The sequence below is a fragment of the Zophobas morio genome, unplaced genomic scaffold (genome assembly GCF_036711695.1).
Source record: "Zophobas morio isolate AGI-343-1 ecotype UQ-CSIRO unplaced genomic scaffold, CSIRO_AGI_Zmor_V1 ptg000012l, whole genome shotgun sequence".
NCBI classification, from domain to species: domain Eukaryota; kingdom Metazoa; phylum Arthropoda; class Insecta; order Coleoptera; family Tenebrionidae; genus Zophobas; species Zophobas morio.
Genome location: NW_026972117.1, coordinates 22,588,814 through 22,612,750, shown reverse-complemented (window position 1 = coordinate 22,612,750; position 23,937 = coordinate 22,588,814). Strand labels below are relative to the sequence as shown.

General features: G+C 32.8%; 1 protein-coding gene across 2 annotated transcripts in view; it reads left to right on the top strand.

Moving 5' to 3' along the window:
- Nucleotides 1-23,937, top strand: part of Shrm (Shroom) — a 332,102-nt gene that overhangs the window by 144,779 nt on the left and 163,386 nt on the right. The window contains exon 1 of one of the 2 annotated variants that reach the window (XM_064054814.1): nt 10,259-10,479. The exons of the other annotated variant lie outside the window; for it this stretch is intronic. The gene's annotated coding sequence lies outside the window, so the exon portion shown is untranslated. Of the gene's footprint in view, nt 1-10,258; nt 10,480-23,937 lie in introns of those variants that run through there. 2 annotated transcript variants of the gene reach the window in all.

The following is a 23,937-nucleotide window of genomic DNA, read 5'->3' as shown; positions in this document are numbered from 1 at the left end:
TGCACGAACACACGAGGCACGGGGGCACGGACACAAATGAATTTACGTAACACTTCTAAGTGTTAAGTGAAAGCCATGCAGTTAGGCCTAAACACTTAAAGAATGTTTTATTTATTTTTGAAAATAACCTCAAACAGAGCATGACATTTAATTAATAGTTCGAATTACTTCGAACCGTATTATGAAGCGGCAACAGCAAAAAATTCATTTGTTTTCAAAGCCAAGTTGACTACAATCATTTATGATGACCCTGTATGTTTTCAGTGGCAGCACAAATCATTTCAATCATTTGTTCTAATTTTTGAAAATTTGCATCTTACATTTCCACTACACAAAACTACGAACATTGAAGATGTAAAAATTTTCACAATTTTGAAATTACTAGACTAACTTAATTCTACTCTTCTTCAACCTGTCGGTGCCGGAACAACAGATTTGGGTTATTTTTCTCTCCACATTTTTTTTCATTTTCGCCCTATCATGCGTTACCCTTCAACTGATTCATCTTATTTCGGCAATTTTTCTTAGTTCCCCTTCCCAAGGTTTTCACGGCCTTCCTGTTTTTCTTTTACGTACTTCTTTTGCTTCATTTCTAATTTAAGTACGTCTGGTTCTTTATCATATTTCCCTTAAAAAGTGTCTTTCAACACTGTTTGTTACCTCTGATTTCGTTCTCTATATGTCGTTGTCCATGTTTCACTTCCAAATTTCAAATTTGATTTTATTATTATTTTTTAATCACTCTCTCCTTCATCTCTTTTGGTATTTTTTTCTTAACAAGAAAGTGTTATTTGCACGCAATTAAATAGGTTCCCTGTTTTTTTATTTTGTTATTTATTTTGACTTTCATACTTCTCAGATACTTATTTTTGGCTCTTATTTTGATCTTCTCCTTCTTATTTAGATTCCCAGTTATCATTGTTTTTGACTTTTTCATTTTTTCTTTTTCGACAATCATTATCAAATACTTAATCTGCATAATACAATTCTGTAAGTTTTCTTAAATACACTTTCTAAAAGCTCACATGGTATATTTTTACTTCGTTGTTCGTTTTTGCTATCGATTCTTGTATTAGGTTAAACAAGATGGGACTCAGGATGCATCCTTCAAACCTTGTTTGTTTCTAAAAGTCTGGACTGTCATTTTTATTCACCACTTTGTGTTTCTGCATGTGTTGAAGATTTTTCTTCCCGTAGTAGTATTGTAATCGAGTCCATCGGACGACTTGCAAATTTTATGTTTTCTCGACGTTTCATGATCCCTAGGGTCCAAAAAAAGTGCCTTCCGTTTCCGTCTGTTCGTCTGTCGTTTGTCGTTTGAATACTCGGGTAATCTCCAAAACTACTGGGTTATTGTCAATTTTTTTTTCAATATAGTATACAAAGTTTCCTCTTTTTCTTTTTGTTCCACTTTCAATGCTCTTTTCATTAACTATATCAACCCTATCGTTTTCTTGTGTTACTATTTCAGCCACTTTTATTTTCACCATTTTAAAAAAACATCGTGTTATTATACAGAACTAACTGCTAAAATAAGACCGATTTTTGGCAAATTACATACCCTCTAAGAAAAGAGAGCTTGGGTGGGCGGGGCTAGTAGCTGCTAAAATAAGACTGATTTTGGCAAATGAGAGACCCTTTAAGAAAAGAGAGGGTGGATGAGCGGGGCTAATGCGTGTTAATACAGATTAACCCCGCCCACCCACCCCGCCTGTATTTCAGAGATCCATTTTATGTGCTCCGAATCAAAGATGGATCTTATACTGAACAAAAATAAAATCGTTAGAATGAGAGTAGCGCTTCTATTACCTGCTAAGATAAAACTGATTTTGACAAATGACATACCCTCTAAGAAAGAGAGGGTGGTGTTACGAGGGTATTACCTGCTAAGACAAAACTGATTTTGGCAAATGACATGCCCTCTAAGAAAAGAAAGGGTGGGTGGGTGGGGCTAGTAACTGCTAAAATAAGACCGATTTTGGCAGGTGGCAACTTTTAGTTAGGGTTTTATCATTTACACAATATTCATGACATACCAATTATAAAATTTGTTGACAATTAGTTTCACAGTCAACACAGATGACAGACAGACAATCGACTGATAGACGGAACTGGGACACCTATGTTATCATCTTTTAGGGGTCTAGAAAACATGAAAGTAGTCGTTCAGGGATGGACCTTACTACAATACTTCCCTAGTTTTTCATTGAGAAGTAAAAATGTAGAACGTTTGAATATTTCTTTTTTCCTCTGGAATTCTTTTTGTCCGCTATTGTGAGGCAATTCTTCTAAATTTCTCTTCTGTTTAGTTCACTTTTGTGCTGAATTGTTCACTTGTAGCTTGTAGGTAATTATAGATTGTAAACTGTTAATTGTAAGTAGACTTGATTGCTAAAATGTAATGTAACGTGTGGAAGTTTCAGAAATTCTTTGAAATTATTGATTGTTACTTCCCGAGTGAATGACTACTTTTATGTTTACTAGACGTTTCATGACCGCGAAAATATGAAAAATTACTTGTCTGTCGTCTGTGTCAATTTTTATAAAACATATTTATAATTTCCAATTGTTGAGTAGCTGATACAACGCTAAGCAAAATTTGGTATTCATCTCCATCCACAATTTCATGACGTCACTTCAAATACTTTTTAAATTTTCTAAAATAACATATTCCTGTACTTGTGGTTTATGACTCCCCCTTAATCCATAAGATCCAGATTTTCGCAAAAAAATAATTAATACTGAAGAATCGGGTGATCCAAGAATGACGGAAAAGCTCGATGGTACATTGTTAAGAAGGTTCTGAAAAGTAAAAAAAAAATTGTTAAAAAAATCCTTAACCCAAATTTTTGAAAATATTGAAGTTCAATGTCGAAGAATTAGCATCGTAATTCTGTCTAAAATTCCGATACAAATAGCCAAAAATGACATCTGTCAACAGTAAAAAATGACGTTGTATATCGGATTCTAGCAAATTATAATAACTGCCCATTAGACATGCAGTTCATAATAATAAAAGTAAATCATAATTACGAAGTTAATTCTTTGACATTTAATATTTTCAAAAGTTTGATGCAGGGATTTTTTTAAACCATTTTTTTCGAGTTCTTCAGAACTTTCTTAACAACGTACCTTCAAGATCTGTCATTTTTGGATTACCCTGTATATATAATATAAAAAGAATTGGATCCCTCACACTCGTCAGTTGGTATTGTTTTTTTTTTTTTACTAAAGCACTGGATTTGTCTGATGGTACTTCAGAAGCGAGGGAAGTTATGGCTAGTACTATATGACCAATTTTCATTAATTATACCGTCCGCTCAAAAAAAGCCTGGATCCGTAGCTGTCTTAATACGTCAAATTAAATCGTTTTAAATATACTACGATCTGATTTGATTTATTTTTAAACGGTATGTTGTTTTAGTGTATGTACGATATTCAACTTTTGTTTAATGACACCCTATATATTTTGAGGGATTCTTGTAGAGATTTGTTTCTAAATTAATTAATGGATCATACTTTAAGATTTCTGGACAATATTGATTTAATATTTGCCATAAAATATTGTAGCTATTAAATTATTATCTTCGTGCAGAAGCCATTTTTAAATTTAAATACTTGTATATTTTTTTTAATAATAATGAAAATACTTTCAGAGTTTAAATAATATATTCGTAGTCACTGCTACACGTGTTTCGGTACACAGTACCGTCTTCAGGCAGAAGAGAAACTGCCTGAAGACGGTACTGTGTACCGAAACACGTGTAGCATCAAAAACACGTGTAGTCACCTACGAATATATTATTTAAACTCTGAAAGTACTTTCATTATTATTAAAATTAATATGGAGTTTAAACACGTATCAGCCTCATCAATACATACAATACTTGTATATGTTAAGAAATTTACAAAAATTGCAAACAACAATTCTGGCGTGAAGTAATTGCATTTTGTAGCCGCAAATAATTGTGGTAATAAATCCAACAGCCATCTTGACACAAACATTAAATTAATTTTTAGCACAACTTTGTCATGTAATCTGCATTATGATACATTAATGAATTCAGAAAAAAAATCTACAAGAAACTCTAAAAAAATATATAGGGTGTCATTAAAAAGAAAAAAGTAGAGTGTGTTAAAAATTAGTTTTTCAAATCAGATTGCAGTATATGTGTTTAAAACGATTTAATTTGACGTATCACACAATGTTGTATTCGAAAAAATAACACAGCAACGGACCTGGGCTTTTTTTCGAACAGACGGTATCACAGTAACGATATCTCCAACAGGATTAATCTTTCTGTAAAATAAAACAAATTAAGATTTAAACTTGTAACGGTTGAATAAAACAACATTTATAGGTTATTAGCTACTTAAAATAACTCCGATTTCACACTTTAACGTTATATGCACGCATCATGCACACGTTAAACATTTCATTCAAACCACGAGTATTACTTTCATAATTAGAAGTGGATGGCAACGAAAAAAGGGGAAAAGCTTGCTTATGGCGGAAGGTTAGTTGGCTCGTTGAAGCACCCAAGCACGTTCTTATTTCCATATGTGATCATTAGAGGAGTGCCTCTCTTGTTAACCGCATCTTCAATCCCATATTCGTCTATCAGAGTATAAAGCTCACTGACTACCGATTCTCGATGAAAATCTAACTGTAGCTGTGGGATTTTTGTTTATTATGGACGACTGTCTACAGTCGACAAAGGATGCCGAAAGGAAATATTTCCGACGGTCTCGCAAACCGCACAGCAACCAGGTCTAGACCGCCTGAAAGAAAATTAAGATTTGCTTTTCAATTATAATTAGCGTCTTTGCGTTGTGTTTTATTTGTTTTCAAGAGAAGTATAACATTCACGATTTCCGTATTGCCATTTAGGTTTCACCAAATGCAGTTGAAACAGGGACGGTACGTACTAATTGGTGCTATTAGCTGCTTGACATTAAACCAATTCTAAATCCGTCTTCTAAAAATAATGAATGTTATTTCAACTAACTGTATATCTCGTAAAAGGTGCATACGGAAATTGCTAACAATTTACACCCAATTAGCTGGACGACTAGGTACGACTCTAGATATATTTTTAATTTGTTCATAATAGTGTGTAGTCATTATTTACGGCAAATTACTCGCGCCTCTGAAGCACTACCGAAATAGTGCTAGTTTTGCTGAAAGCCACCAATTTCAATAGTAATACCTTTATAGTTTTCTTTTACTTACGTGACGTACTGTCTACGGCGCGAAAACTTTCGACATTACATAGGTTTTAAATAAGAAAACATAATTAGCATTTTGGAAGACAGAATAAACAAGAATATTTTAACTTGTCGTTTAAAATAAATCGTTCTATTGTGTCTTGAAAATTGTTTATGCAGCTGAAGTAAAAAAAAAGAGGTGGCTATGCAATTTTCGGGGAAAACCTCAAGTATTGGAGTACTTATGTTATTTTATAAAATTTAAATCCTACTTACTATGACAAATTTCGAGAGGTCGTCATCCTATATTATCAAGGATGACTAACCAGCAAGGGTGATTTTACAGTCGCCACTAACCCTGCTATATTGCCATCCAAACCCTCATCAACACGTCATAAAATTTTAGTGGATATATAAAATAACCTTCCGAATATAATCCAGTTAACATTTTAGGAATTTTCAGAGATACGACACTGAACCACTGGACAGACTTACTTGATCAAATATTAATGCGTTTTTAGTGCGATAGTATGCCACTGTGTAAACTGCACCCCTACTGATGCAGTACTCACAAAGCAAAGCTTTGCTGCAGAGTGGTTGTTTATCACTTGTTTGTTCAGTACTTTCAAAGGTCTGAAGACGATTCAGTACTAAGCCGGCACGCTCTATGGTACCTGAAAAATGATTTACAACAAAGATTTTACACTTCCTATATAGGGTCTATAACAGTGGATGTATTCGATATTTCAGTGTCACTAGCAAATAATAAGATTTGGAAGAGTATAATAATAAGCTGCCAGACCTACAATTTTGCGTGACCACGTGCTGCACACAAAAGACAAGGCTTACTGCTTTATTTTTTTCAAAGACTTTCTATAGAATGATAAATAATGTAATATCGTCTATAATGATGTAAAGCGTCCTTTCTTCGCAATTGAACATTTGAACGAAAAACGTTTATAAGCATTATTAAAAAAATATATATTAACTAGGAAAAGGACCTAATCTTTCACTAATTTTGTTTATTGTTACATAGTTTTTTACATCTAGCTGCACGGATATTATTTTGGAATTAAATAGTCTAAGTCAACCACATATCCTTTTGATACTAATCCAGAACATAAAGTAAACATTGATCAAATAATATAATAAAATAAAACATCCATTGCGTAAACTAGGGATGTTTTATAATAGTGTTTATTGTAGTATAGTCATTCCCATTTAAATTTTATAAAATAAAGCGACACACAACTTCTACATCTGTGGTTTATGAATACGTGTTAATTTTTTACCTTGGACGTCTTGATTTTTGGAAAAAAAATCCAAATTATATACAATATTTTCCAATTTGGCTACTGAATACTCTGAAATTTTGCAAACGCTTGAAGGCAATCCTAAACGTGGTTTTAGAATTGCTTATACAGGGTGAATCAAAAACGCCTTACCTCATTTTCCAGAAATTTTAATTTTGGATTACACTGCACATCCAAATTGATCTCAATACAGCCTAGTTGTTGATAAAATTGAGAAACATATTTAGCGTTTTAAGTGAAAAAGGATAAAATTACACGTACTCGTAAGAGCATGAACAAAAAATCCGTCGAAGAGCTCCAACTTTCTTGCTGTTTAAACACCTGTCGCGTGGAAAATTCTATTCAAAATATACAGTGCTATTTAAAAATTAGGTTGGGGGAACTTTTATATGTAATACTATATCATTTATCCCTGGCATACAGTACATAATTACCCTGTACACTGTGCATGTATTATTCATTCCAAGAGAAAAACATGTGTTTCACTGAATTAAGTGTACTGCTGACCCGACTGGCTCAATTAACTTCAGAGTGTCAGCTTGAAGCTTATCCACAGTGATGTATCTTACTTTTACTCGACGTAGTTTGCGAATGTACGCTTTACTTGGACAAAAACTCAAGTGATAATTGTAAATTTATCTTTAAAATAAAGAGACATTTATAATTTTTGTTTTCCTAAATATCTCTAGCATGACCGTATTTATTTATTACAGGCACGAAGCGTTATACAAAAAAAAATTGGTCAAAAGTTATTTCCACATAAGTTCTCTCTCCCTTCCAAGGGGGCGCGATCCGCACAAGTGCGAACAATATGCAGTATATAAATACAGGTAACCGGCGGGACACAATATATTCCCAATTTCTCAGTATATGCTTAACTTGGACCAAGAGCACGTTCAGATTACAAGCATAAGTGGTGCCCGGTGTGACAAAAGAAAATGGAATTTGATTGATTTTTCCTCAACGCTGACGCGAGGATCAATTAATTTTTCCATTTCGCATAAAACTGAATGTCTAACGTAACACATAAAATTTGAGGAACATTTACATATTCGGTGAAATTGCATATATTAAACGGGCAAATTTTGACTAATGATTTACCATGCTTACAGTAACTTTAAAATGCTAACAAGATTGCACTCAATTCGATTTTCCGATTTCAGAATTAATATGTAAAATGTTGTACAATTTTAATTTTTTTTCCAAAAACCTGAAAGTCTAGAGCCAAAATTCAGGTGGAGGACTATCTTGTTTTATAAATTTAAATAACATTTACTAATGTAAATTTTGGAAATGATAATTAGCTAAATTTTGGTTAGCGTTTTATCTTATATACGATGTTCTAATTTATATGTAAAATTTGACACAATTGGTCCTGTAGTTTCGGAGATTATCTGTCTAGTAAAAATTGACACAAACGGCAGACCAAACAGACAGACGAACGGAAACGGGGTTCCTATTTTTGTGTGTTCTTGTTCTCTAGGGGTCATGAAACGTCGAGAAAATATAAAAACAGGAAGTTGCTAAATAACTAAAAAAAAACGTAATAAAAAAAAGGGACGAAAAATTTCGGTATAAAAGGAAACAGTACTAAATAAATTAAAACTGCGTTAAATTACAAACCAACTAAGACTACCTACAATCCAAAAATATTTTCCAATATTTCCAGAGAATTTATAGAACCGAAATTATACGTGGAATTTACTTTAGATAATAACCAAAGACAGTCTTTATACTTACTTGCAGTACTAGAAAAAGTGTTAAAAGCTACATTTCTGAAGGTTTTAAACGAATTTCTTGAAACTACAAACGCCAGAACGTGGAAATACCCAGTCGTTTCCTTTCCGAGAAAAGAATCGCAAGTATGTCAAGACGTTCAGAATGCTTAAAACAAGTCGAAATATAGCTCAGAACTTATAAATTTTAACAACAACCACAATAAATTAGTGCATTCTTGTCGTGAATTTATACGTGGAATTTACACTATGTATACGTAATAGTCATGGACAATCTATATAATTATTTACTAAATTTTACAAAAAACGTATAGTTAACATAACCCTACATGTATCCGAAGAATTCAAGGTAATCTGTGGAGGCGACAGAAATTGATTATGATCTCTCTTTAAATAGGATCCATCTATTAAGTAGTTAGTGAACTTCAAAAGGTTGCGTTGTTGTACTAATTCCTTAAATATGTAAATGGGAAACGATTTTAAGCCTGTATATTTTAAAATAGATCTTACAAGCGCAATATATATAGTATGCAATAATAACTGACTTTATGGTAGTAAATTTTTTCTAACTGTAAATGAGACTGTAATGTCTAAGAAATTTTGTAATAATATCATTATTGCAAGGGATAAACATAAGAAGGTTGTTAAAGGTAATGTCCAGATTTTTTAACCTCAATAACTCTTTGATAACATGTAATTTTTGGTAAAAGACAATAGACAACATTTTAATATATGTATCTAAAGAGTTTGTTTTCAAACATTCGATGTAGCCAAATTTAGTGCTTTAGAATCACGAGTGCATGTAATTTTATTACACAATTGATGTTGTCAACATATAATAACAATACGCACTGTAATAGTTCTGACTAATCGTTCACAAAAAGGAAGAACAGCGGAGGACCTAGGTTGGACCCCTGAGGCACGCTTGAGGATAATATAAACGGTTGGATAAAAATAATATACGTATTAATAATACGATGGATTCAGAAAAACCACAAAAATTGTCTTTCAAATTATAAAAAGTTTTGAGAAGAAGTGATCTATTTGTTTAATGTTTTTGCAAAATCGGTACATGACCAGAACTATCGGCTAATTCGATGTAAAAGCAGGCTAATTTTTTATTTGTAAAGAAAGATTCCTATATTTTTGCAGAATTACATATGAGAGATCGGTCCATAATTCTCAACGTTATCAGATTACCTTTTTTTGAAAACCGGAGTAATAGAGAAGTTTTTTTCCAAGCACTAGAAAAAGTGGACGTCTTTAACATTAAGAATCCTGTTTAATCCAGTTATGACGAATTTTTATCAACTTGAGTTTTTTAATATATCTTCAGATGTATGTAGTACGAAATAAATTATAGGTTGAGTTCTGCTGGTATATTTACACATCCATACATGCATAAATTTAAAACCAAAAAACCGACATACTTTTTTCCAATATTCCCTTCGTAGTTGAGCATTTTAAAAAATCGGGATCCCCTACATTTGCAAGCCAAGGTCCCTGCCGTAGTTCCACCACTGGTTTATTATAGAAAATTTGTATTCAGCGTAAGCACATAAACGAGAACGTCTACAATAATTTCATTATTGTGTCGTATCTTCCGTAGAATCTCCAAGATTACACCACAGTATCAAGGTGAATGAAGTTCAAGAAAAATCTCGGTGTATAATTTAGCATTAATTACATTACCATATTATATTTTGCAAACACTGCTAGACATCAAAGAGTAAAAATGCCTCTGTAGTACCAAAGCTCGCAGTCCGTCGGCGAGTCGTGGGCCCGCCGAAGACAGAATTTCCTGGCGTACCATACCATGTTGTTTAATCCAGAAACCATGAAATTGAACAGAGAGCAACATCGCATATTTTGTATGGGTGTGCAACAAGACCAGGTAGACTTAGATGGCATGCAGTGTAGCCGCTCAGACAACATGCTCAGGTAAGAAGGTGACAAAGCACGCTGGAAGTGGTGGGGCAGCGCTGGTACTCCAAGTGCTCGCTCGCGAAGAACTCTAGTCGGTTTACTTAATCCTAGTCAAGCAGTGTGCGTTTGCGGTGCGAGCAAAGTGCAAGATGCATCAGTGCCCTTAGACCCTAGACCATCGTGCAAGTGCGACTGTGAATTTTGGATTTACTGTGCCTTCTTGTGTTCGAGGATTATCAGTTGCTGTTGCCGTGCGAGTTCTTCGACTGCTGCCAGCAATCGACCGGTCTTTGCAGGTGAGACATTCATCTGGACCGTTTTTGTACTGTTATCAGTTGCCTTCTTGTTCATTTGGTCATCTCCAAATCTCCGTTTTTTTCTAAGATGGGATTAGTTGACGTCAGCTTCTCTCCATCAACAAAGACCTAACGGTAAATCGTGTTCCGCAATTTCGGCAATTCGTTAATTAATTCTGTTTTACATCATCTTCGCTTTAAGATGCGGCTGCTAATTGGCGATTGAAAAAATTTTAAGTTCATAATTAGGAGTAAGCGAATTAAACGCTCGTCAACACGGATGGTGGTACCGACAATGGCAGGTGTAAATATTGGCTTTGCAAATGGATGGGCAAGTTTGACAATAATTGTTGTTACTTAATATGCGTTAATGGTTTCCTTAAGCGCTAATGTTAGTACCGGAAATGGTCCGGCCTTGACCTGGGTGAAGTAAGTGGTGAATAAAATAATTGCATGCTGCATATTTAATAATTGTTATCATTATAAATACCATTATACCTACTTTTATATAATGCAGATGCTTGTTTAAGACGATTATCGTAATTGGATGGGTAAATTCTCATCGACCACTCGAGAGAAAAATCGGCATTTTATCTTTTTTTTCTATTAGTTCAAAACAATTTTATTTCACAAGTTTATAATAGCAATTACTAATTAACTTTTGTACAACTTTGAGAGAACAATGTGGTATAAAATAATATGTGAGTGTACGAATGAATTAATTTGATATGGTAATAAGTTTTTTAATTTTATTTCCACTGGTTTACTTAACGAGTTTTCTTACTGCTCTACATTTGTTGGGTACTGCAAACATTAATTTTGATTAAGATTCAAAGTAAGATTAAAATTTATTTTTACCACAGACTGAACTAAAAAGCTTATATTTTGCGACACATTATTTATACCAACATCAATAATAATGTTTGAACTGAAATGAGCATTAACCATATTCAGAAATGAATTTAAAAAACAATTGTTATGAATGATATATAATTTACAAGTCGGAATTGCACTGGCAGTAATAGTTTGGACATGATCAAAAGAAAACAATAAAAACCCAGATAATAAGTCTATATCACTTAGGTGTGTGATATGGTTAAGAACATGGAAAATAAAAACCAAAAACAAAATCCGGTAAAGTCGATATTCAAAATGGAGGGTTTCATAGGATAGCATTATTACATAGCAAAATATTTTGTAAATTAACAAAACTGTTATTGTATCGAGTTGTCGTCAAGGGAGTTTTTTCCGTTTACGATATGACCCAGTGGTAATATTATCATATACCTACTGCCTATTTCCACCTTTGGAAAATGATATTTAGTGTAATTTGCGTCATACATTAAGTTATATAAAATATAAAAAGTGAAAATGCAAATATTGTGTCAAAATTCAATATATTTTTATTTCAACTAATTAATTTACATTGTAAACTTGGTAATAAATACAAATGAAGCTATAACTAGTCCTATTGCCATGGTCACAGGGGGATCATCATATAATTACAATTTCACAAAAGTATTAATTACTAAATATTTGCAGTGGGTACTACAAGACTTACGAGTGCATACAAACAATCACAATGTTTTGTGAGAATTAATGAAACAGATGCACTACTCGGGTTAAGTTTATAAAAATAAATTCTACTTTGTTGTGTTTATAATATTGAACTTTATGTGACTTGTACGCAACAGATGACTAACAGTGGTGATAAGTTTGTTTAGTATTTTCCTCCGTAAAAAATTCTCCGCTACTGCAAGCTCATAAAGAGAATCATAATAAAGGTGGCGGATGATTTTTGACCTTCGGTATCGTTTTAGATCTATAATCGTTTATAAATATGTGTGACCGAAAACGTTTAAAAATGTGCCCGGTATATATTCATCCGTATCACTTGTTACAAATTTTCAACGAATTATTTAAGAAGGTTCTTTGTAACAATATGAAGAAAATTATACATATGCACATCTACATGTTAATTCTCAAGTAACAAAGTATCACACTAGAAGCACAAATCACTATTTACGATTATTCGTTTGTCGAAAAATAGTTTGCTCACAGTAGTCTGGAGTGTGTTTCTATAATAATAATAATTATTTTTTCACGTCTCTTGTTTCAGTAAAAAATGACAATATGAAGTGCTGTATTTAAAATACGGAAGGCAACAATAATTTATATTACAAGATACAACGAGGAGACATGATTGGCATTAATAAATCAGTATGAATTAATACTCTAGCAAATTATTCATGAGAAATGAATAATTTTCCAGACATTTCGCACAACATAAAATATTTTAGTCCCCACATGTAAACCTAGTTTACTGAACTTGGATGTGTTAAGCGCTAAAGTGTAAAGATTTACACAGGATTCGTCATTTTTTCTAAAAGCATTACGTTGCACATTTAGTTAGTATGTACTAATATTGCACAAGCTTTTGTCAGAACGTCAACGGCAGGAATAACTTTATTTGCATTATTGAGAAATTTAAAAAGTGTACTTATACAACTATTTTCCTTTTGACATGAAAAATAATAATAATATATTCTTAGTTTTGTAACAATATTAGCACTAACTTATGGTGCACTGTAGAAAAATGCAATTGTTCCATATGTGGGACCTGTGTTAAAAAAATAACATAACAGAAACGAAATTAAATTTTATTTAATTTTATCCAAAAATCAAGGTAAACCCAATCTACTAATTCTAGCCTATTTTGCACAAGAACCATCACATATCTGGCAAAACAGGAAGAAATGAGTTTTGGGGTTGGTACTTGATTTTATTATTCACCGCAATTTACATGGTATAAAATTTAGAACCTGGGCTGGAGAAGTTGCGCCGCAGTTTACATACGCCCTTGTGATTAACTCATTCGTGTAACGCCTTTACCGCTATGGAAATTTTAGTTTTGATTTGGTGGCTCCTCACAAAAGTTTATTTTTACATACTATACAAGTAAATACTAATTTCAAAGTCCTGGTTGCCTGGAATTTCAGTTATTCGACGTAAAACTGGTTATTACATGCTTTGGTTTTATTTTAATTTTCCAGTTTTATTGTCTTCACTTATTGCTGGATTTTTAATTTCATGACGTTGGAAAATTTTACTGTCCTTTGTCATGTTCTGCAATAAAATAGCTGCAATGTTATATTTAGGTTTAATTTTACTTATACCATTGTATGTAGACCTATTTAATATACGTACTTGAGTATTATTATAAACAATTTTTTGAATATTAAAAACAGACATTTCTCTATTTACTCTTTTTTATAAATTGAAAACTTTTTTTCCGACTTTTTACTTCCCGATCGTAAGCTAAGAAAATATTGTAATAGGGTCCAGCGAGTGATTGGTTACTTCATGTCTTCTCGACGTTTCATAACTCCAAGAGTACGAAAAAATAGTTCTCCAATTTTCATCTGCATCGATAATGCTAACAAAAATTTATATCAAATCAATAAGACTTCACCCCATTTTTTCGGAAATGTAACAACTAACAATACAGTAATGTCGCGCCGGCTTATGTTTAATAATCATAAAATAATAATTATCGCAACAGATAGTCGCCCATTCCGGCCATTTGTTCTACTGTAGCTTAATTATTTTTTGGACAGCTTTGGTTCGTAATCATGAGACCAATGTGAATAAATTGTCAAAATTTGAAAAAGCTTCTTTTTGTAGATTTGAAAACATTCATGCATGCTTACATTAAAAATATGATACATTATTAAATTACAGAACCATATGGCTCTAAAAATTTCAGGGATATTGACACAGATAAATTTTGAAATGACGCCACCAAGTTTTGAGCAAATGACTTGTTATTAGCGGTTTCATAGTTTCTAAGATAAACTATAACATTTTGTTGTACAATTTTGATTTTTTAATAAAAGCCTACATGCAAAATTAACCACAGATATCAAAATATCTTATCATTTAAGAAATTTTGTTGTAATTAATTTAGCAAAATTTTGAGTTGACGTTATCAAATTTTTGCAAGGGATAATAATCACACAAATTGTGATTATTATTGCTATATCATCTACACGATACGCTTAAAACAAACTTAAAATTTCACAACAATCTGCCAGTAGTTTCGGATATTATACGCGTCTAATTAAATCGCCAACGGGCGATGTGTAATGTTGTAATTATTTGTCAACGAATTCAATAGTGATCACAGGACTGACTGTCTGGAAAGCAGGAAAAATGAACGGTGACACTAGACTTTTTTTTTACAGTAAATGTAATAGTCATTTGTAAAAATGTCATTGCGGTCTGTTGGGTGTCACAGAACCTTTGTCTAACAATAAGTAACAATATGATACTAAAAGCGTGAAAGTTTAAATTGACTAAGTTAGTTTTTTTTAATGATAGCTTTCGACTTCGAATTCGAGCAATTTTTGCAACTAGACCATAATTTGTGTATCCCAGAGAATTTCAGTTACTAAACAGTGCCAGTTGATGACCCGTAACCACAGAACATCCTTGGTTTCTTTTACTAAGAAGTAATTTGCAGTTTTTTTCAAAAACCATTATCATCAAAGATAATTCACAAAATCTATAATCCTATATCCCCGTCACAATGGAATGCTTATTTAACTTTCTACATCGATTCCGCTTTGCGAAAAATGGACGTGTTTGACCAAACGAAAGTGATTTATTTAATTGAAAACGTTGAAATACTTAACCGCAATTCAGTCGTGATTATTACATTAATAAACATTACACTGGTGCATTGTCAGTGATTTCATACAAAATTACGTTGCAATTAAAACAACAATAATTCTTGCATCAGCATCGTCACGGATAAAGCAAAACAGATACAGCGACAAAAGTTCGCGAAATCACAATAACCCGCAAAGAAAATAATGGAGAACGTGCATTAAACTAAAATAAACTTAGATAAAACGGAACAATCACTCTACCTTGAGATTATATATGTATCTACATTAGTGGAGGATTTTTGTTCATCGTTGTAGATTCACAGTCACGACTACCGAAGTAGTAGATGCGTAAAAAGTTACGGGTTAAAAGTACATAAAACTGCTTACCGTGTGTGTATTGCATCAATGAAGAACTCTTTATTATAATTTCCATTCATGTCAATGAGATAATCATAATTTATCCGTCCCAATTCTCAAGAAACCGTTTTTCACTTATTGTTGTTTATAGAATAATAACTAGCAGCTCCACATGTAATGTTTTTCAACAGCAAAAATCAGCACGAATAGGCAAATAAATAGAAACTATACCAGACCTCTGATTATTTCCACACGAAATTGAATCAGTTATTTGCCTTCCTCTGTAATTACGTCTTTTTTCCAATTGCATAAGCGCATAAGGAACTAGAGTTAGAAGCCCAAAAATGAGGACAGTACCATTACGAATGCGAGGTCATGTTTGTTGTTTGCTCGTTGTGGTATCACAGCGAAATAAGTGCTTTAACAACGCATGATTTTTTGATAATTTTGTTAAATTACGTTCCATTACCTAACCAGCGATGGAAGAACGACCGCTTAAAATAACATTAGCATAATATACTAATTAACACTGGAGTACAGTTTTAAGCACCACGGCTGGTTCCGTTCGGTCTTCAGCATCTTTATTTACTTTTTTCTTTTAATTTTGTTATTAATTTTTCAATTATTCCTTGTATAGCCACAGCCCATTAGTGAAAACCTTTTTTTTTACCGCATCATGATTAGCAACCACCACTCGTGTAAAAAGACTAAGTGTAATTCAATTTCGAGTTAATCGTCACGTTAATGAGGGGTTTCCGATGAATCGATAAAATTAATGATTTATCTAATTAATTACGGCGTTATCTAACGAGATTATCTAAGACCGCACGTTGTGATTATGGTTTTCAACTATATACAGACGTCATGAAAAATGTCTTAAGTGTCAGTTGATGAATGGAAACACTGACAATATCGTAACACCTCCCTATTAATTACGTCCGAAAGTTTCGTAGCTTCTGCACCACTAGTTAACTGTTGATCTTTTTTCTTTTTTTTTTTTTTCTCACAATGTATGCAACGCCATTAGTCTCCACAGTTATTTACGTCTATGATGAACAGCAAAGCTCGAAACACGTTCTTCAAGTGAACTTAACCGTAATAACGCTCCTATGAAAAATAATAGTCCAAATTGCGAAAGTACAAGAACTTTCTCACGTGACAGTACTACGAGAAGCGTGACCTTAGCGCTTTCGTGTAGAAGGACGAATAAGAAGGCGCTTGTACCTAGACATTATCCTAAAATTGTAGTTTTCTCTTTGAACCTATTAAATAACCGTTGGACGTACGTAGTACTTTAAAATCGTTCACTATCTTTATTTCCATCGTTAGCCTTTATTCATTGTGTTGATGAGGAAAAAGAGTGCTTGAGCAATGTGAAGACGTTGGTACAACCGTTTCCTTTTTCCTCTCCTTGGTACCTTTTATCTATTCTTAATGGTGCGAGGAAAAGGAAAGTGTGTGATTGAATTTCCATACGGTGGGTTGTTCTTTTCACTATCAATTTTCTTTTGCAAAAATATCATGTAGCTGCATAATCAGATACCGTAATTGGGACCGCACCCATGAAAACTTCAATTTGTATTTAGTAAGCACCTATTATACGTTCGAGGTTTATTAAAATAACCATTATTTAACTATTACCTAGCGTCGACTTTTTTCATTTTACTAATGGTTAAAACGTTGGTAACGGTGAGTTATAATATGACATAGGTGGGCATAACGGAACTTTTTTTTAAATCACACCTTCCCATCACACATTCATTCATATGTGTAGAACTGATACAGCAGGTTCAAAGATTTTGACCACTTTTTTGAACCATAAAGAGAGCCATGAATAGATAATGCCTTTGATTGCATTAAGTAAAAAAGTAGCATCTGTAAACTAAAAAACTCTAGTAGACTCTTGTATGCTTGAATATACAGCATCAATTTCGGATAATTTTAAATTAAGGCTTATTTTGTTCACGTGGTGTTTATTTACAACGATGTGTAAATTAACGCATTTAACCGACAATCAAAAATAATTTAAAAAACAAATAGCAGATTTTTCATGTGGAGCGTTTTATATTGTTTGCTGAAAAATGATAACGTGACAGTTGATTTTTACTTCCCAGAGCCTAACGTTTCGCAGCTCTTGGACATAAAAAATTAGGTCCTCCTTGTTAGTCTGTCTGTTATCTGTTGTTTGCCATGTTTATTGCAATTTTATTGTACGAGTCAATCAAAACTAAGGTACTACACTCATCAGTGAAGAAAATCGTGTAGATGACAAAACGGTAATCAAAATTTTCCTGATTATTCCCACCAAAAATTTGATGACGTCATCTCCAACTTCTGAAAATTTTACTTAAAATGTGCAAAATAATATGCTTCTGTATAGTTCGTCTAGAAATAAAGGTTCTATTTCTTAGTTTACACCTATTTTTACCCTTATTATTATATTCAGTTTTTAAAAATAAGTTCAAAATTGTACAACAAAATTTTACAATTCAATTACAATAATTTGTTAACTACTCAATATTTCGTTAAAAATATTGCAGAAACTAAAATAGAATAAAACATTGTATGTACCATGGGCATAATTGTCGTTTGTGACCCTCGGGACATTAAAAGCCCTCCTTTGTCGGGCTTTAAACGTTTCCTGGTGTCATAATCTTCCTAATTATGCCCTTAGTACATAAATAACTGTAATGACATAAGTTGTAAACGATTGGATGACGTGGTTCTTATATTCGTCTAAAACATTAATTTTCAATTGTGCTTTTTTCGCAAAAATGTGGATATCTAGGGCAAAAATCAAGACGGATTCATAAACCACAGATACAGGGGTGTTATGTTATAAAATTTAAACACCATTTACTATGTAAAATTTTGAGGTGACCTCATCATATTGGATTTTCTTTGGATAACGTTTTACTATTTAACACGATACTCTTAACATATGTACATAAAATTTCAAACAAATCAGTGCAGTAGTTTCGGAGATTATCTGTCTAATAAAATATCGACACAGACAGACAGACTGAAAATGGAGCACCTATTATTTCATACTCTAGGGGGCAAGAAACGTCGAGAATTAACCGTTCATTAAATGGACCCTATGGCCAGGGAGTAAAAAGAGGAAAGGACTTGGTTGTCAAATGTGGAACGTTAAAATGTAGATAATTAACAATATCTGGACAATCACACGTACGATTTAAAAATTTGTAAATAAAACAGATTTTAAAACCTAAGTAGGATTTATAAATTTCATAATAATTTTATCCTTGAATCCGAGGAAGATAAAAAGAAACATATTTTACAAATTTGTTCTGAACTGATTCTAGTCTACCTACAAGCTGATCAAAAAATCACTGATCAGATTTTTTACCGTTGTCAGATGTTATTTTAGAGAATTTTTATGGGAATTTTAGATTTTCAATTAAATTAACATTGAAACACGAATCCCGAAGTAAATTCTTCAAATGTCAAGTTTAATATTTTAAAAAGTTTGGTTAAGGGATTTTGTAACCATATTTGTAAGCTAAGGAATTATTGTAAGAGGGTAAATCTGACAAATGGCTACTTTCATGATTTTTCGACGTTTCGTGATCCCTAGTGTACGAAAAAGTAAGTTTGAAGTTCGTCTATGTCAATTTTTATTAGACAGATAATCTTGAAACTACTAGACAGATTGTCCTCAAATTTTATATGTATGTTACCAATATCGTGAAGATAGTAAACTGCTATCCGAAATTTGTTTACTCATCCCCACAAATAATGGAATGACGTCATCTCGAAAATTGACAGTAATGGATGTTATTTAAATTTCATGGAATAGCATACTCTTGCACTTGTGGTTTATGTTTTCGTGTTGACTTTTTATCCTTGAGGTACAGATTTTTGGAAAAAAAATCAAAATTTGTGCGACATTTTGCAATTTAATTTTGAAACTGTTAAATCGAGTGCTTGTAAACGCTGCAAAGTCATCGTAAGCATTGTAAATCGTTAATCAAAATTTATTCGGCTATCTCTCAAAAAATTAATTACGTCATATCAAAATTTTGCTGAATAATAAAAAATATCTCAAATATGTAAAATATTTTGAATCTATATCTTTTTCGAACTATAGGGGTTATAAAAACAAATAAAATTCGCAGAATCAAATGTTATATTTTTTTGCAAAAGCTGAATACTGGATGTTGGACTATACTTTAAGGCGAGGGAAGTTCTGTTGAAATAACCTTCGACCGATTTTTTGAGTTCTTCAGTAGAGTCTCAACGAACTATCGAGCTTATACGTGATTTTTTGATCACCCTGTATATGGATTTTGTAAAATGGAGACCTAATTACACAACCGTACTCTAAAACGGATCTCACAAATATAAACAAAATAGTAGCAATGTGTAAATCATGAAAAGTTTTGGTGTATCTCATATCATAATCATAATACAACATAGATTCTTAAAGCTTTTAAGGTTATGTGGTCGTAGTGAACACCAAATCATAGCTTACTATCAAGTAAAGTGCCTAAATCCTTACTTGCAGAGGAAATTTTGACGGCAGTATGTTTCTATATTTGGCTGTATTTTGCGAGTATAATGAATTACAAAACAATTTTTGATAATTCAAGAATATCTGATTTTTCTGTATTCTGTATTTCGATGAAAATTTGTCAGCAATATCATTTATCCATACTAAAAATAATAAGAGGGCCCGCCGTAGACCCCTGAGGAACTCCTGAAGGTACACATATGCCGAGCACCTAACAGACAGGTGTTCAGTTTGGCTTGTTGAATTCTATCACGTAAATAAATCACTTTTGAAACCAGCTCAAGAGTATACCGGAAATCCCGTAGGCAGACAATTTTTCAATTAGGATTCAACGATTTATTTTGTTAAATGTTTTACTAAAATCGTTATACTCCAGATCTTCGCCCAAGGTAGAAAACTATTGCATAGGAAACATGATATTTTCGAAATTGAAAAAAAGCTGGTGATAATATGAGAAGTTAATAATAATTATCAACTGAATGTTTATTACCAGTAGTATGAACTGGCATAACATGAGTAATTTTCTTACAAAAGGAAATTCTCCAAATGAAAGTGATGAAATAATTTTCAAAAGTTAAGCAAGTAACATTACATGGTTAGACGATATATCATCTATTGCTAATTTTTGAGAAATGTATGGTATGTCTGTCTAAAATAATTGAGAATGAGATCGTACTGATTAGACCTTAAAGTATAAAAAATTTATATGTTTGTCCCCACTAAAAACTGGTGGAGTTATCGTAAGATTTCTTTAAGAACATCTCACTTGAAACATGCGGCATCCTTTACCGAGTTTGGTAATACATACACTGCTTTATTTTAACATAATGTAGGAATTATTGTAAAAAAAATTGCAAAATCAAATTTTATATGGTATTAAAGAAACTAGACTTGTTTGACTGTGCTTCAGCGGCGAGGGAAGTTTTGTCTATTGTGTGGCTTACAATGCATAAACTTTGTTGTGAATCAATATTATATTAGGCGTTTGTCTACTGATTCATCGAAATGCTATAAGAATAAAAATTCGTGCGGGGCCTTGAGGCGTGAAGTCTCCAAGGAAAACGCTCGTTATGTAAGTATCTATTTATTTCAAATATTTAAGGTGAGCATTGGATTTAAAATGCAGTATGATAATGGAATATTTATTTAAATGACCTTTTTTTGCCGATTGCTTCGATTAGGTTAACATTATTACATAAACACTTATAGTTATATAAGTGTATAAGGTAAAATGAACTCCCTAGAAGCCAAGAAAGGCAAACGGAGGAACTTATATTTTAAGGATAATGACCATAGAAACATATTAATCCCTGGCGAAAAAGGTCTAGGCTAAATTTTGCTTTGTTTCGATTTCCTCTTCTCGAGTAGGTACTCCTATATTTTATCTGTCTAGTGCTGTTATTGTATCCCCATTGAACTTTGAGGCAAAGAAAGGTTAATACCTTGTCAATAATTTATTGAGACGATTAAAGAACGTTAACGTTTCGCGCTTTAGTTTAACCGGTAGTGACATTTACTTTGTTATTTTAATTGGTAACATATATCTTTACACGCCTTCTTGTAATAAAGACAAATTGCATTTAAGGCAAGTTAAGGATTATCCATTAGAGAAAATGGAATAATTCTAGCATTCAGTCAAAGAATGCCCTACCTCGCCCAGTTTCACATCGTAGATGTAGGAAAGAGGCCATGCACTTGGACATAACACTTCTTGGTGTCCTGAATACCCGAATAAAATTTTGATTCTGCAGGAGCATTAAAATCTTGTCCGGCATGTTCCTAATTCGTAGATTCCAACACCTTATTATGCATATCCGTTCGTTTTATCGTTTCGGGCTTTGTCTGCTGCGTTAAATTCCTGCCATCTACCTCTGTGGCATCTCAACGTTGAGAGTTGCTAACCGCTTGCTAATGATTTGTTAGATCACATATCCACATATTTAAATTGCAAAACCTACCGTGAAACAGTTTTCAACGAAGGCATTGCATTTCTTGCACATACATAATAAATAGCAATTGTGCAACTAGAATTGCGCGAGGTTATAATAAAACGTAACACGGATCTATTTAAATGTAAAATCGGTATAATTTATCATATGGACAGACCTTGGCCACCATAACGCGATCAACCACCAACCGACCGAATAGACAATTCGGTTGGCGTAACCGGTTCAACAGCTACTGGCCATTCAACTGGTGAAATGCAACTGAGATATTTTAATTACACGCGACCTTCTAAAGAAGAGGATGACCAGTAGCCGGATTTGAATAAAATTGCCATCCTACGGCCGGAATTATTCCAGCAATTCTTTGCCATATCGATGCAGATTGTCTATAACGAACTTGGCATTTATGGTGCCTTCTAACTGTAAAAGCATAAAATCTGGCGATGGAGTGATTTAAGACAAAACGGAGTCGGTCGTCTTGGTCTAGGCCCGGCTAATTAAGGCTCATTAAAATTTTCGCGTCAGTTTTGGTTCGCCGAAGATTCGGCATTCTATAATCAGTTTTTAAGTGTGTATTTAATAAATATCGACGTACGACGAACACACCAAATGGCAACGATCTCAGCTGGTAAGGTCGAGGTTATTGCCAACAAGATTCGAATTGCTAAATTGCCAGCATGTCGATTAACTGTGACATAATTTACAAACTAATCACTCGCGCAAGCCAGATTTAGTCAAGTTTGTGACGTCTACATCCGTCCTCGCTTTAAAAACTTTCCGTAGATTCATGATACGTGGTAGTTTTTTCTAAGCGGTTTTGGGTGTACTTTTATTAAAATTTTCTACATACTTAAAAGCTTTAGATGTATATGGAAGTCACTGTACTTGGAACAACACAAAAAAATCAAATAGAACAGTGACTTATTAATTGATCTAATTTAAATAGAACAATTTTTATTATTGAATTTTTAATTTACTAAAGTTTGTACTTCCTTGAATATATTAATTATTTATTTTTAAAATAATTGCCGTCTTCCGCTCTACTCAAATGCCAAAAGATACTTTTTAAAATGTGGACCAACGTTTATTATACGCTTATATCGCAGTTAGTTTCACGTTAGAAGGTGGCTACACAGTGTTAAATACCGGGTAACTATTAATAACTGAAGCAAATTTTTGGGTTGGCAGTTCTGAATTAGTGGCAACAATGTTGGTATGTCAGTTCACAGTTGTCAATTTTAACATGAGCGCACCTAACAACCAATCAAAGCGGCTCCTGAATTTGACGTAAGGTATGCCATCATAAAATTTTAAATATGTTGCCAACCTGACAAAAAAATCGCATACATTAATAGTCACTTGGCGAATATATTTCGCATTATTAGAAGTTACCGATACGAAAATCAAAAGTAAGAATTGATCTGAAGTTACTTAGATAGAACCTCCCTCACGTCTGGAGCATAGCGAATTTAATAATTAAAAAAAAAATTGTTGATAAACCACAAGTAAAGACTAAACGTACACTATTTCGCACTTTTTGGATAGAACTATTTAGCAAAATTTTGAGATGACATCATCATGTTTTTGGGGTGGTTAAAAATGTATATTTTAGTAAGTCATTTACTGTGTTTTTTTTTTTCAAAAATCTGGATTACTGAGGTAAAAAAAGGGTTGATTAATAAATCAGATGACATTTTTGGTGGGAATGTGCAGACAAATTTCTCCATTTACAGTAAATTCTTAAAATACATCTAAATTTCAGAAAAAATTAAGTAAACTGTTTTTGAATATTAATTTTCGGGGACATACTGTATAAACATTTCTAAAAAATCGTTATTAAGAAAGCTCCGAAGAACTCAAAAAAATGCTTAAAAATCCCTGCATCCAGTTTTTGAAAATATCAAACGTCAAAATTGAAGAATTAACTTTATACTAACTACGTGTCTAATAT